The 15,413-nt window shown below is 41.9% G+C and overlaps 1 long non-coding RNA gene across 1 annotated transcript in view; it reads left to right on the forward strand.

Moving 5' to 3' along the window:
• Positions 1 to 15,413, forward strand: part of LOC122548930 — an 80,452-nt gene that overhangs the window by 16,955 nt on the left and 48,084 nt on the right. Inside the window, exon 2 of the long non-coding RNA XR_006311370.1 lies at positions 1,741 to 1,875. This is a non-coding gene — a long non-coding RNA (uncharacterized LOC122548930). The remainder of the gene's footprint in view (positions 1 to 1,740; positions 1,876 to 15,413) is intronic.

Below are 15,413 nucleotides of genomic sequence, written 5' to 3' on the forward strand. Positions count from 1 at the left end.
GTTATAGCTTTCCCAATCAATATCAGGTAAGTTAAAGTCCCCCATAACAACCACTCTATTACTTTCACTCTTCTCTTGAATCATCCTCGCAATCCTTTCTTCTACGTTTCTAGGACTATTAGGAGGCCTGTAAAAAACTCCTAACAGGGTGAGCTCACCTTTCCTATTCCTAACCTCAGCCCAGACTACCTCAGATGGTGAGTCTTCATCCATCGTCCTTTCCACTGCTGTAATACGATCTTTGACAAGCAATGCCATACCTCCCCCTCTTTTACCCCCACCTCTGACCCTACTAAAACATTTAAACCCTGGAATCTGCAACAGCCAATCCTGTCCCTGTTCTACCCATGTCTCCGTAATAGCCACAACATCGAAGTCCCAGGTACCAACCCCAGTCCAATGTTGGCATTGGACTGGGGTAGATAAGGTCAGAAGTCACACAACACCAGGTTATAGTCCAACAGGTTTATTTCCAGTGCTCCAAAAGCTTATGATTTCAAATAAACCTGTTGGACTATAGCCTGGTGTTGAGTGACTTCTGACCTCAATAAAAACCAGGCCAGGTGGAAACCTAGGTTCCGTTTGGAGCACCTGCAGTGTACATGGTGAATATTCAGATATATCATCACGAGAACAGACATCAACATAAATCTGGGAAAATTGTGCCTTCACTATAGGCAGTAGATCAGGAAGAGATCATGTCATGGTCTACAGAATGATCACTGCTCCTTAGTAACAGCAAAAGATCAGCAACAGCACTTACCACGAGAACAACACTTCACCTTTGGTGCCTTAAGATGAACAGGTACAAGAGGAATAGTTACTGCATGAAGACACCTGCAAAATTAAAGACTATGGTTGAATTTTTTTTTGTGTGTGTGAGATCCATTGGATTCTTTCCCATAAGGCCTAGCAAGGTTTCCCATCACACAGAATCAGAAATTGGTGGAGAAACTCAGCAGGGCTGACAGCATCTAAGTAGAGTGTTAATGTTTCGAGTCCAGTGACCCTTCTTCAGATTTTTCATCGATTCTTACCAAGTTTGCCTTATTAACTACATACCTCACCCCATGGCATCTGTCATGTTTGAATCTCACCCAAACTTACCATGCAACATCCCTGGAACGATCCGCCAATCCCCCGAATGTCCACTGACAGTTTAGCACCAATGCCAAATTTAAAGGCCCTAGATAAGCACATTCTGAAGCTGCCCTCCTCATTGATGGATAGATTCTTAACTTGTCGGAGAAAGTGGAGATGGCACCATGATTCTCCGATAGGGACTTGGAAGTCCGAATGGATGGGTCAGTGTGAAAGAGGTGTGTTCCCCTCCCTGAGGATTGTCAGAAATGGCCATGGTACCAGACCCTGGCAGCCTGGTCCAAGATAACCACTGTGTCAGGGGGATATCATGGTCCAGAGGAATACCAGCAGTGTCATAAGTAGATCAACGACATTTTCCGCCCCATCAGGGTAAGTGCCGCACTCTTTGGTCTGGTATCTCTCATTCACAGTATCTCAGCTACCGCACCCATCTCCCACTAAGATTCATGCTCTGTCACTCTCACTATTGTCTGCAATGTCTTCCCAAGTCCCAACTCTATGTGAGCCTGCTCCTGCCTGGCTTTCACCTCTGCTCCCCTCTTACCCAACTCCTTGAAGCCAGGTTGCACCAGTCCATGGACAAATATCCCTCCATGTGATCTCTTTCTCATCCATGCTTTTCTATTTACTGAACAGGTGTGAGATTGACATGGCACACTGCTGCACGACAAGAGTTATTCCCCCTTGACCAAGGATTGCTGATCAGCGAGGCAATTGGTTAAGTGCATACATTGATTGATGAGGCAAGGCAGGGATGCCATGAGCATGCAGGTGAGTAAGTGAGTGCAGTGAAAGAAAATGTGCAGCCCTGAGATACATGTTGGTCCAATGTGTGAGCTGGTCCATATTCCTGAGTGTATACTGTCCTCACAGCAGCCTTTCAGGCCTGAAAGTGGATCGGAGAGGTGTCAGGATGATGGATAGGTACAGCTGTTGACAGCTAATGGCTGTCGATCTTGGGGTTTTGTTTTGGGCTGAGCAATATGAAGCTTCCTCACAGCTAGCAGCAAGATTAAGTCACCAAGTACCTGTTCTGATGTCCATGATGAGAATTCTCAACATCTAGCTTGTTGGATGCATTTAGTATGATCAGAAGCAGAATATTAATAGGAGAGGTTGGGGCACTGGTCAGGTGTTTAACAAGCTATAATTCCCTTTAACTGGCACCTTACAAATACATAAAACATGTGAGCTGCTCCCAATCATACAATATTTCACCCATTCTTCCAGAAATCTCACCATTACTCAGGCCACTCACCCTTATAAGATTCTCCCTGTAGAATGCAATACATTTGCAGAGACTGACAAAAATAGAATTGACTTGAGATATCATACTGCCTTGTTAACGAATGATAACGTTATTTATGGCCATGTATGTTGGGTAACTTTTAAATGCAAATTATTCCACATGCAACTTTTTTTTTAAAATGAGAAGTGGGATTTTTGGAGAAATACAATTTTACACTCATTACCTGGCTGGCCTACCATGGGGCCGTGACATCTGTCTCTGCTGTAAGTGTTATCTGTGGCAACGATTAAGCAGACTTGTGACATCCTCCTCAGTTGTCTAATGTCATTGCCAACAACTGAGACAATCTCATCTGTGACTTAGAAATTCACCTCCAGAGACTATTAAGCACAAAACTCCAGGCTGATACTCCAGCCCAGTAATATGGAAATGCTGCACTGTTCATAGAAACGCTATAGTGCGGAAGCAGGCTACTCAGCCCATTGAGTCCACATCAACCCTCTGAAGAGCATCCCATCCAGACACCCACCCCCAACACCCCCCACCCTATCCCCATAAACCTGCATCTTGCATGTCTAATCCACTTAACATGTGCATCTCTGGATACTATGGGCAACTGAACATGGCCAATCTACCTAACCTGCACATCTTTGGACTATGGGAGGAAACCCACACAGACACAGGGAGAATGTACAAACTTCATACAGACAGTCACCCGAGGGTGGGATCAAACCCAGATACCTGGCAGCAGTGCTAATCACTGAGCCACCATGCCACACTATTGGGGCTGCTGTCTTTTTGATTAACTCTTAAACTGAGATCCCATTTTCCCTTTGGGTTAATGTCAAATATTGCACAACATCATTTGGAAGAAAAGAAGGGTAGTTGGTGACCTGGCCAATATTTATTCATCAGCCAACACCACCAAAAACAGATTATTTATCCATCCTCACAGCTCTGTTCATGGAAGCATGATATGAGGAAATAGCTGTTTCATTTCCTACATTCGAATTGTGACTGTACTTCGAGAAAGACTTCACTTCGGAAGATCCTGTGGCTGTGAAAACTGCAATATATATAGCCTTTTTTTTTTCTTCAATTTATTTGAATCCTTCAGTCCTTGCTTTCACATTGGAAACTTGCAACCTCCAACAACATAAGAAACGGAGAAGTTGCTGTATAAAATGAAATGTTTAATAAGATATAATCATCTATTCAAAATTTCTAACTGTGAGTTACAATACAAAGGAGCTTTATACCTTATAGCCTACAGACTCTTTTTTTTGCCTTGGTAATATTTGGTAATATTCCAGAGATCACAAGCATGCCAGAATGTAACTGTAGGAACATGTTTAAAAAGGCCTAGTCTCCATGTGGGATAATTTGATGTTCAGGCAGTGATGCGATTGACAATGCAATGGAAAAGTTACATTGTTGGTTAATAGGCGGCATGAAAATTATAACTTTTAATATAATATCATAAGTAGTGTTCACATTATAAAACTTAATGACTCATGTGGATAGATTATCCCATGACTATAAAGGACATACTAAGGAGCGCTCAGGGCCAACAAGTCTGCATTGAATTAGCTGATTTGATTGATCATGGCTGTGGGATATTTCTATTTGGTCTCTGTATTTTTGACAAAGTTCTTGATACTCAGCCATTGGAAAGTATCTGCTAAAAGAACATCTACAATGTATTTAAATCATGACTGAGTAAAATACCAATAATCATCAGGGTGGGCTTCTCCTCAGGAAGGCTCATAAGTTTATGACCTTTGCAAGATTCACTACTTAACTTTGATCAGTGCTGAGTCCACTGCTTTTTGTCATTTATATAAAAGATTTGAATGCGAAAACAAGAGGAATGGTTAGTAAGTTTTCAGACACCATCAAACTTAGTGCTGCACTGGACAGTGAAGAACATTATCTCAGAGTACAAGTTCATCTGCCACTCCTCTGGGCCAAGGAGTGACAGATAAAGTTTAAATTAGTAAATGAAAGGTGTAGTATTTTCCAAATCAGGGCAGAGCTTATATACTTAATGGTAGGATCCTGGGGGGTGTTGCCGATCAAAGAGACATTGGGGTTCAGGTTCATGGTTCCTTGAAGGCGGAGTCACGGGTACACAGGATTGTGAAAAGACATTTGATATGCTTGCCTTCACTAATCAGTGCATTAGGAGTTGTGATGTCATGTTGCAGCCATGCAAGACATCGGTTAGGCCACTTCTGGAATACTGTGATCAATTCTGGTCTTCCCTGCTCTAGGAAAGTTGTTGTTAAACTTGAAAGGGTTCAGAAAACATTTACAATGATGTTGCTGGAGTTGGAAGGTTTGAGCCAATAGGGAGAGGCTGAATAGGCTGGAGCTATTTTCCCTGGAGCGTTGAAGGATTTAGCGGTGACCTGATAGAGGTTTATAAAATCATGAGCGGCATGGATAAGGTGAATAGCCAAGGTCTTTTTCTCAGAGTAGGGGAACTAGAAGTCATGGGTTAAAGGTGAGAGGGGAAAGATTTCAAAGGTTTCTAAGAGACAACATTTTCATACAGAGGATGGCATACATATGGAATGAGCTGCCAGAGGAGGTATTGGAGGCTGGTACAATTATAACATTTAAAAGGCGTCTGGATGGGTATATGAATAAGAAGGGTTTAGAGGACTATGGGCCAAATGCTGGCAAATAGGACTAGATTGATTTAGGATATCTGGTCAAAATGGACGAGTTAGATAGAAGGGTCTGTTTCCATGCTGTACAGTTTACGACCTACAATAGGCATATTCTCTAAATACCTTTAATATTCCCAAGTCACCATAGTTCTATAGGGCTACTGTCTCTATAGAGAAAAATGACTGGTGGTAGGTTTACCTAATGGTCATCATGGTTCAGACAAGGGGAGAGATTGAGAAGGACAGTCCTTCAGGGTAACATTAGCCAGTATAGAAATTAAATTCACGCTGTTGACATCATTGCATTGCAAACCAACTGTCCAGCCACCTAAGCTAACCAATCTCCCCATATCACATGCAAACTTACTTCTTCTTTGAACTAAGTCATGTACAGCTTGTGCTAGGAGGGAACCATTGGAAGACCTGGAGACCACCTGCACAACTGCTTCCCCATGGAGAAAAGTGTGCTGATCAATAGGGGAAAGGCATTGCAATGTTGCAGGTTTCCTCACACCTTTATCCCCTATTTTTTATCTCCTTTTATCTAACTCCCCTTTCTCTTTCTCCAGTCACTTAGTCTGTTCTCCCTTAGCCACAAACATCTCTCATGTTTATTTCAGGGGCTGCACATGTGGGCGTATCTCTGCCCCTTCAGAAATAAGAGGCCAGTCTTCCTGATGACTTAACACCACTTCAGCAAGTACCAGCTCAGAGAATGATAGCATGTGTAACTTAGAAGATATTAACAGAAACGTTTTTATATAGTGACTCACAGACCACACACAAACTGAGATTTGTTCCAGGAAAAGTGAAAAGAATTTGTATTCTCTCAGAAATTCAAGATTCAGAGGGTCTTCAGAGACATTGAATATTTTTGAGACATATTAATGCAAATAGTGTTGAGGGCACAATTAGATAATCCATGATATTAATAAATGCTGGAAAAGGCTCAAAGGGCTGAATGGTCTACTTTTGGTCCTATTTTATATGCTCATGTTAAAGCGTATTTGTTCCCTTGGAGAAATATCTTAGGAAAACTGCATACTTAAGACTCAATCCTCATCATTAGTGTTACAGAGCCAGCTAAACCTGTCCTCCCTTGCCTGCACTGAAATGGAGTAACCTACAGTCAGGTTCTAGAGACTCAGAGAGCTCTTGTCATGGCCATTGAATTGTCCTCAATTGGAGCTGAGCATACTTCCTGTAGCCACTGTGGATAGTTTTCATAGGAGAATTGGGTAGATAAATGAACACATCAGACAGGAAGCCCATTTTACATGGGCTATTCTTTGTTGTTTTTGTTAAGTATTAAAAACAAATGGAATTTAGTAAGTAAATATATATTCTTCATTCTGAATTTCTGTTGTTAACACTTTGAATAAAGTAAGGGCAAGACCCATATGGCTGGATTGAAGGAATGCACTGGGAGGTTGGTAGTAAAAATGGTGGTGATAGATTGTGGGAAAGATTGCATCTCGGGGAATGGATGAATGGTTCACATGAAACATTCATGGATGATGTGCTCTCTATTGCTACTGGCTGCCAGGTGCACTGGTAATTTGTGATGCTACTCCTCTTTAACAAGAATCTTGTTAAACTAAGCCAATTACATAGGTATGAGAGCTGACTAAGGCTGGTTGGATTAGTAGTCTAAATGTGTATGGAGCTAAATAAGGGATAGGAAACATTTAAAGAAACTAATCAAAATATCCAATGAAAAATATATGTAATTGAAAATCAAAAACAATGAGAAAGATTCATCTGTGGCTTATTAAGCAGGTGAAGAATAGTATTAGATTAACTTTGAGTGTTTTAAAAGAAAAACATTAAAGGGAAACAAAAAAGGAACAAAATGAGAGAGTAAATGAACTGGGAATGTGAAAATAGAATGTAAGAGCTTTGCAAGTATATAGAAAGGAAGAGAGTAGCCAAAGTAAATGTTGGCCTCTTAGAACAAAGATAGGAGAAATTAGTTATGGTAGAAGAGGCAATGGCAAACAATAAAGAAACATTTTTCTATTTATCATCACAATAGAAGGTACATATTGAGAACATTAAAATAATTGGTATCAGTAGAGGTATGTTAAGAGCTAAAATACAAATCTTCAGGACTTGATAGTTTACATCCTAGGGTACCTAATGAAGACAACTGTAGAGATTGTGAACACACTGCATTTGATTTTCTAAGATTCTCTTTATCTGTCATAATTTTCAGTGTCTAGAAAAGTGCTGGAATCTCTTATTATGGGTGTCTTAACAATGCTCTTAAGAAGCACTATATGATTAGAACAAGTCAACATGGTTTAATGAAATGAAATCCTTTTGATAATTTTATTAGAATTTTTGAGGGTATAATCAGTAGGGCAAAATAGTGAACCAATAGATGCAATGTATTTTGGCTTCCAACAGTCATTTGATAAATGCTTTTTGCGACCAAATGAAGAGGGATGTTCACCCACAGAGCTGCTAGCAAGGGATTTTAGGGTTTAGGCCCAGCAATAATGAAAGAATGGTGATATATTCAGGATCATTTATGCCTTTCAGGCATGGTGCTCTCACATGCCTGCTGCTCTTATCTTTCTAGGTGGTACAATTTACAGGTTTAGAATGTGCTTTCTAAGGAGCCATGGTGATTTGCTGCAGAGCATCTTATTAGTGGTACACAATGCATCAGTAGTGAAGGGAGTGAATGTTGAAGATGGTGGATGAAGTGTCAGTTAAGCAGGCTGTTGTGTCCTGCATGGTGTCAAGCTTCTTCAGTATTGTTGCAGCTGCACCCATCCAGGCAATTGGAGAATATTCCATCACACTTCTGACTTGAGCCAAATCAGGATTTGGAGAGCTCGACTGTAGCCTCACAGGGTCAGGGAACCAGGTTTGATTCCAGCTTCGGCTGAATGTCTGTGTGGAGTTTACACTTTCTCCCTGGGTCTGCGTGGATTTCCTTCAGGTGCTCCAATTTCTTCCCAGTGTCCAAAGATGTACAGGTTAGGTGGATTGGCAATGCAAATTGCCTCATAATGTCCAGGGATGTGCAGGCTAGGTAGATTGGTGGGGTTATGAGAACAGAGTAGGGATTTAGGTGAGAGTGGGATGCACTTCAGAAGGTCAGTACAGACTCAATGGGCCAAAAGGCCTCTTTCTGCACCATAGCGTTTCTTAACTCACTGCAGAATTCCCAGCCTCTGGTCTGCCCTTGTAGTTATGGTATTTATACAGCTGGTCCCGTTCAGATTCTGGTCAATGGCAAAGCCCCAGGCTGTTGATAGTGCAGGATTGAATGTTGTAGAGAATATCAGGGGAAAACAACAATGTTGGAGATCATCATTCTGTGGCATTTGTGTGGTGTGAATTTTACTTGTTGCTTACCAGCCCTGTACTGGACGTTATGCAGGTCATGCCGCATATGGAGACAGACTGTTTCTGTATCTGGGGAATCATGAGAAGGTGCTGAGAATTCTGCAATTATAATTAAATGGGCCCCTGACATTAAGATAGAATGAAGGCCATTTATGAAGCAACTGAGGAAATCCTGAAATCGTGATGCTTTTTTACTGATTTTGTTTTAACCGATGACACGTTTCTCCTCAGTATGGCATATCTGGGGCAGTGCTTGGTTTGCTGACAGGAGACATGAGCCAGATCAGCTTTTGGCCAAGTGACCAGCCTATGCAGTCTGGCAGCAATAAGAAGCACCAGACCATTGGCACTGGATGAGAAAATCATGACTGCTGCCAGGAACCTGAAGCATTCTCCATTGAATCAGAGTCATGTCATGATGGTAAACACTACGTTTGTTCTTTAACTCTCAAATTCCAGCCGAGCATGCTGCCTCTGGTAGGCACCTCCTCAGGCTGAACCAGTTGTGCTGCGAGCTGACTGCCAATGTTTTGCTGACTAAACGTATCATATTCAAGCTAGCCAAAATTATAAAGTAATTAACAATAAGTTGTGTGCTTTTCTGAACTAAAATCTTCGTAACCTTGCAAATGAAAATGTAGCTAGTTTCTACGTAATAACTCTGAGAAAATTATTTTTCGGTCATTTTCATCCAGTTCTTTGCTTCCCACTCAAAAATTCTGCTTAAAGAGGTTGTTACTGTCATGAATAAAAATAGTGTTGCAAACTGTCTAGAGTTATAGTGTTAGACAGCATGGAAACATGCTTCAGTCCAACTCGTCCACACCAACCAGACATCCCAGTCTGACCTAGTCCCATTTGCCACCATTTGGTTCATATCCTTCTAAACCCTTCCTATTCATCCACCCATCCAGATGCCTTTTAAATGGTGTAATTGTACCAGCCTCCATCTCTAGCAGCTTGTCCCATACACACACCACCCTCTGTGTGCAAAAGTAATCCCTCAGGTCCTTTTAAAATCTTTCCCCTGTGAACTTAAATCTATGCTTTCTAGTTTTGGACACCCCCACCATTGGAAAAAGTCCTTGACTATTCAGCTTATTCATGCCACTCATGATTTTATAAGGTCACCCCTCAAGCCTCTGCCACCCCAGGAAAATAGCCCCAGTTCTTTCAAACTCTTCTTATAGCTAAAACCCTCCAATTCCAGCAAAGGTCTTGAAAATCTTTTTTGAACCCTTTCAAGTTTAACAACATCTTTCCTATAGCAGGAATACCAGAATTGAACGCAGTATTCTAAAGGTGGCCACACCTGTCCTGTACAGCTGCTACATGTCATCCCAGTTCCTACACTCAGTGCACTGAACAATGAAGGCAAGCACGTCAATGCCTTCTTCACCATTCTGTCTACTTGCAAGTCCACTTTCAAGCAAGTATGTACCTGCACTTTTATGTCTCTTTGTTTAGCAACGCTCCCCAGTGTCCAACCATTAACTGTGTAAGACCTGCCTTGGTTTGCTTTACCGAAATACAACATCTCACGTTTATCTAAACTCCATCTGCCACTCCTCAGGCCATTGGCCCATCTGATCAAGATCCTATTGTACCCTGAGATAACCTTCTTCACTGCTCGTTACACCAATAATTTTGATATCACACACAAACTTACTAATCATACCTTACATATTCACATCCAAATTATTTGTTTAAATGACAAAAAGCAGTGGACCCAGCACCGATCCTTGTGGCACACTGCTGGTCACAGTCCTCCAGTGTGAAAAGCAATCCTCCAACATCACTCTCTGCCTCCTACCTTAAAGCGAATTTTGCATCCAATTGGCTAGCTCCCTTTGGACTCCATGTGACCTAACCTTGCTAATGAGTCTATCATGCAGAATCTTGTCAAATGCCTTGGTGAAGTCCACATAGACAAAGTTTACCACTCTGCCTTCATCAATACTTTTGTCATCTCTTCAAAAAACTCAGTCAGGTTAATCAGACATGATTTCCAATGCACAAAGCCATGCTGACTATTTCTTAAGTTGGCCTTTACATTTCCAACGTATGTAAATCCTGTCCCTCAGAATGTCCTTCAATAATTTACCCTCCACTGATATCAGGCTCACTGGTGTGTAGTTTCCTCACTTTTTGGAAAAGGATAGTATTGCTCATAGCTTTCTACATTTCTTCATCATGAATGTAAATAACTTAATGCTAGATAAGTTGCTTGTGGCACAAGATTTGCCTTTAAAATAGCAATTAGGGAGGTCTGTTAAACAGAAGCAAATTTGGAAGGCACAATATTCAATGAATTATGGACTGCTGCTCAAATATTTCCCAAGTTTACACCTAAATATTATAAAATCTTTTGCTGCAAGATGTCACTTCATTTGTTAAAAATCACACAACACCAGTCATAGTCCAACAGGTTTATTTGGAGGCACTAGCTTTCGGTGCGCTGTTTCTGATGACCTGATGAAGAAAGCAGCGCTTCAAAAGTTAAGATTTGGAGATACTGGTGTTGGACTGGGGTGTACAAAGTTAAAAATCACACAATACCAGGTTATAGTCCAACAGGTTTAATTGGAAGCACACTAGCTTTCGGAGCGACGCTCTTTCATCATAGCTGTGTGTTAGGATTGAGTCCTCCACTATCACCTGATGAAGGGGCGTCGCTCCGAAAGCTAGTGTGCTTCCAATTAAACCTGTTGGACTATAACCTGGTGTTGTGTGATTTTTAACTTCTAAAGTTAATACCTCCAAACAAACTCAGTGGACTATAATCTGATGTGTGATTTTTAACTTTGTCCACCTCAGTCCAACAACAGTTCCTCCAAATCATGGCCTCCTTTGTTGACATAGCATAACACAGACATCTAGTGGCAGTCAACTGTATTGCAATACAATATTCTTTCCAAAAGGCTTACTCCGAGTTACTCATTGTTAGGTCTTTAAGATAACAATGGTTTATCTTTACTTGAATTGCAAGTGGCAATTAATCTGATCAGCTGATTTTGGAAAATTTTAATCCTTCCAAGGACTTTGCCAAAAGCAGGGTAACTTATCTTCACTGTCTTGTGAATGAAATGCAATCTGCCCTCCATTACTTCACCCTATCATTGCTTGCAGTTTCAATACCACTGTTTACATAACCTTTAACTTCAATGTTTGTATAACCTTCAACCCCATTGTTGTTTGTATAACCTTCAGCCTCATCATTGGTTGCTGGTCATGGAAAGGAGGGTGTGAGTGTGAGTATTAGTGTGAGGCAGGTAGGGGCTGCTTCTTTCAGTTTATTTGAACGGGAGTGAGAAATGCAGTGTGGAGGAGCTAACTGACCAAGGCACCATTGTGCAGAAAGCCATTTGACTGGGAGAGCATAAAGCAGTATACTGGTAATAGAGGAAAGTATATCATGGGGAATAAAACTGTTCTCTGAGTCAAGATGGTTGAAAGCAATCAATTCCACCAGTTTAGCTTATGGCCATCTCTCCTTATATTTCTGATCATAACTCACCACTCACTCTTCTGTTTCCTTTATTTGATTTCTGTATGAGAGAGGGTGGATGATTTTTTATATTAAAGATGTTTGAATGCTCGTGTGAAATTACTGATGTATTGAATGAGAAATTGTAAGCACAAATCATTCATCAACCATTATGGTAGTCCACAGCCCTATTCTTATCATCATTATTGACAAACAACTTGAATGACTAAGGCACTAGCTGTCGAAGAAATTTGTTTTTGAATTCCATTACTGCTTGTACATTGATTTGTTTTCATCTTATTTTGTTAATCGCTGGAAAGTCTAGCATTTGTTACCCCATTCAAATTCTCTTAAACTGAGTGCTTGTTAGGCCATCTCAGAGAGCTGCGAAGAGTCAACCACATTGCTGTAGGCATGGAGTGCCAGATATTTATGGCATATTTACTTCCATTAAAGATATGAATTGACTAAAGCTTGCTTTTTTTTGGCTAGTTCCAAGTTAAGTTTTTAGGAGGATTTTATTTGCCACGAGGCCTAGCAAGTTCTCTTATCAGAACTTACCAACCTCACCTTATTAATTACCAACCATGCCTTTATGACACATTTCACTTCCAATGACCGCTCAATCTTATCACATCATTTGCAGAACAACTCGCCACCCAATGGATATCTACCCAACAGCCAATCTCCCTTGAATCTATGCCATCCTCTTAAAGGCTACTGTGCATTTGGATGAGCATTGGCATTTCAAAGTGGCCCTTTGTTAAGGATGAAGTAAAAACATGTCAGAGAAAGGTTAGACAATACCATGATTCTCTGCAGGTACTAGGAAGTCTTGGAGGATGGAAATCACGAGAAGAGAGCTGGATTCTTTCCAGAGGATCAGTAGTGTAGACCACACCACCAGACTCTGCCAGCCTGGTCTGAGATGTCAACTATGTCAGTGCCCTCTAAACTGCAGACAAATAGCCAGCAATGCTGCAAGCTGATCAATAACCTTCTTTGCTAGGGTAAGTGCCACATTCCTCTCTCTGTTGCCTCAGGATCAGTCACGATCTTATTAAATGGTGGAGCAGGATCAAAGGGTTGAGTGTTCTTTTTTGTATGTTTGTACATTCACTGCATATCAGCTACTACACCCACCTTCCACCAAGGCTCAGGTTCTGTCGACCTGACTAATACACGCAACATTTTCCCATGTCCCCCGAACCTCTCATACCACCAACCCTGAATGCTCTCCACGCTCTTCCCTTAGTGCCTTGAAACACATCACCACCTTTTTCCCATGTGCACCAATGCCAATAGCTGTGCCACTTACTGCACCTCATCCATTCATCCAGTCAAGAGCAGCCTACCATAGTATTCTAGGAAATAGGCCACAGTCAGATATCTGGTCAAGACTTTAATGGTCACCCTATTCTGATCTTACAAGAGAAGATAGCCTATAATAGGGAAGACTGAGCCTGTGCGAGTGTGTGGTGCTTAATATTTGGAGGCTCATCTCTGAAGCAGAGGGAACATTGGTCACACATTGCTTCCCCCTTGGAGCCACAGGGCTGCTGACCATGAGCATCAACTTCTAGCATTACATCCTTCTCAGCAATTAGAGTACTCCAACCCTTGCAGTTCCTGCCATTTCCACCTTTCCATCCCCCACCTTTCACAATGGTGCTGTGCCCTTCACCAGAGCCTGAAGGCCCAGTGCTGAAGGATAACCTACCAAGGCTCAGCCCCATAGCAATGGCTGCCCTTTACAGCACCACACCCACCAACCCCTCCCCCCCCCAACATTCCCCACCTTTCTCTTACTTTCTGTGGACAGACCCAATAAACTGACTGTGGCTCAGCCTCTCGACCAAAGACAGCTATGGATAAGTCATGTTTAGATCCCTGGACTGCTTCCTATATACCTGTGCAACTGTTTCAACCTTACCCTCTGGACTAGTCACTATAAAGACAAAGGACTGACCATGGCCTTTTACAAAGACACAGACCCCTGACCATTAAAGTCCTGACCAGATGTCTGACTGTGGCCCATTTCCTAGAATACTATGGTAGGCTGCTCTTGATTGGACCTCAACTAATGCGTGTCCCCATGGACTTCAGTGAGGGCTACTTCCCTCAGTCATTGAGATATGGTTGCTTGCAGGCTACATATGCAGTGTGATGGTTGTGCTGGTACGTGGAGCAGGTGAGATTGTTCTGAGTGCCATGTGTATGTGGCTGGTGCGTGTAGATTGTTTTCTAGGTTAATGTGTGGTAGTAGATAACATGGAGATTGTTTGGAGCAAGCAGTGAATTTGCCAAGTACGTGGAGCAGGTGAGATTGTTCTGAGTGCCATGTGCTGCTTCATTTTGCACCCTTAGACTGCTGAAGCAGGAAAGCAAGCTGCTTGATTGTGTGCCTATGCTCATTGGCAAGGCAAGGTAAGGCGTGAATGTTATGATCTTGCAGGTAGGCATTAAGTGAGTGTCCCTGAGATTCAGCTTAGTCCAGTGTGTGAGCTGGGTGCCTGTGCCTGTGTGCAAAGTGTTCCCACTACAGCCTTTCAATGCTAGTTCAGGGTGCACCCTGCAATGCAAGTCGGTCCTTCCAAATCGCACTGTCAGTGTACTGAGGAAATACCTGGATGATATGAGAGATTGCTGAATGCTGCATGCCAATGTGTATGGAGGAGGGCTGTATGTGGCTGGTGCGTGTAGATTGTTTTCTAGGTTAATGTGTGGTAGTAGATAACATGGAGATTGTTTGGAGCAAGCAGTGAATTTGCCAAGTGTGCTCTGATTTTCAAGTCAGGATTTCCTGAGGTCTCACTTGTTTGGAGAGTTTGATAAGATACGAGGCTGAATATCAAGTTGTGCAGTCAACAAAGTGTTGAACAAGCAATAACTACTGCCAATTGGCAACTTGCTACCCCCAGCAAGAATCTCATTTTATCACAATGAAAAGTGTAAAAGGTGGCATGAGTTGCTCCCAATATCAAAATGGGCCTTGCTTGACTTTATGCCCAATACTACCAGATAAGTCACCATAGCCCGCAATGCCCAAACCCCTAAAGGACATTATCCAATGAACTTGTTAGGTTTCTGCAGCGATTGATGGTAAAGCAATTCAGTGACTGAGTATACAATGAATTTAAATTGCACTAGCCTCTGAGGTAGGATTTGAGCCCATGAAGGGGCAATGTTTTCACACAGACGGTGGTTAGTGCATGGAATGAGCTACCAGAGAAAATGGTGGAGGCTGGTACAATTACAAGATTTAAAAAGCATCTGGACGGGTATTTAAATAAGAGGGACATGGGTCGAGTGCTGACAAATGGGATTAGGATAATTGAGGATATCTAGTTGACATGGATGAGTTGGACCAAAGGGTCTGTTTCCATGCTGTACATTTCTATGACTCTATGACCCTCCATAATCTGGACTTCTGAATGATGTTTTCACTGAAAATTACCATTAGGTCACCAATTTTGTAAATTTTGTTACTGTTTTGGCATCTTTCACACTCAAAATGACTGGCCTTTGGTATCATGGA

Source organism: Chiloscyllium plagiosum, chromosome 4 (genome assembly GCF_004010195.1).
Source record: "Chiloscyllium plagiosum isolate BGI_BamShark_2017 chromosome 4, ASM401019v2, whole genome shotgun sequence".
NCBI lineage: Eukaryota > Metazoa > Chordata > Chondrichthyes > Orectolobiformes > Hemiscylliidae > Chiloscyllium > Chiloscyllium plagiosum.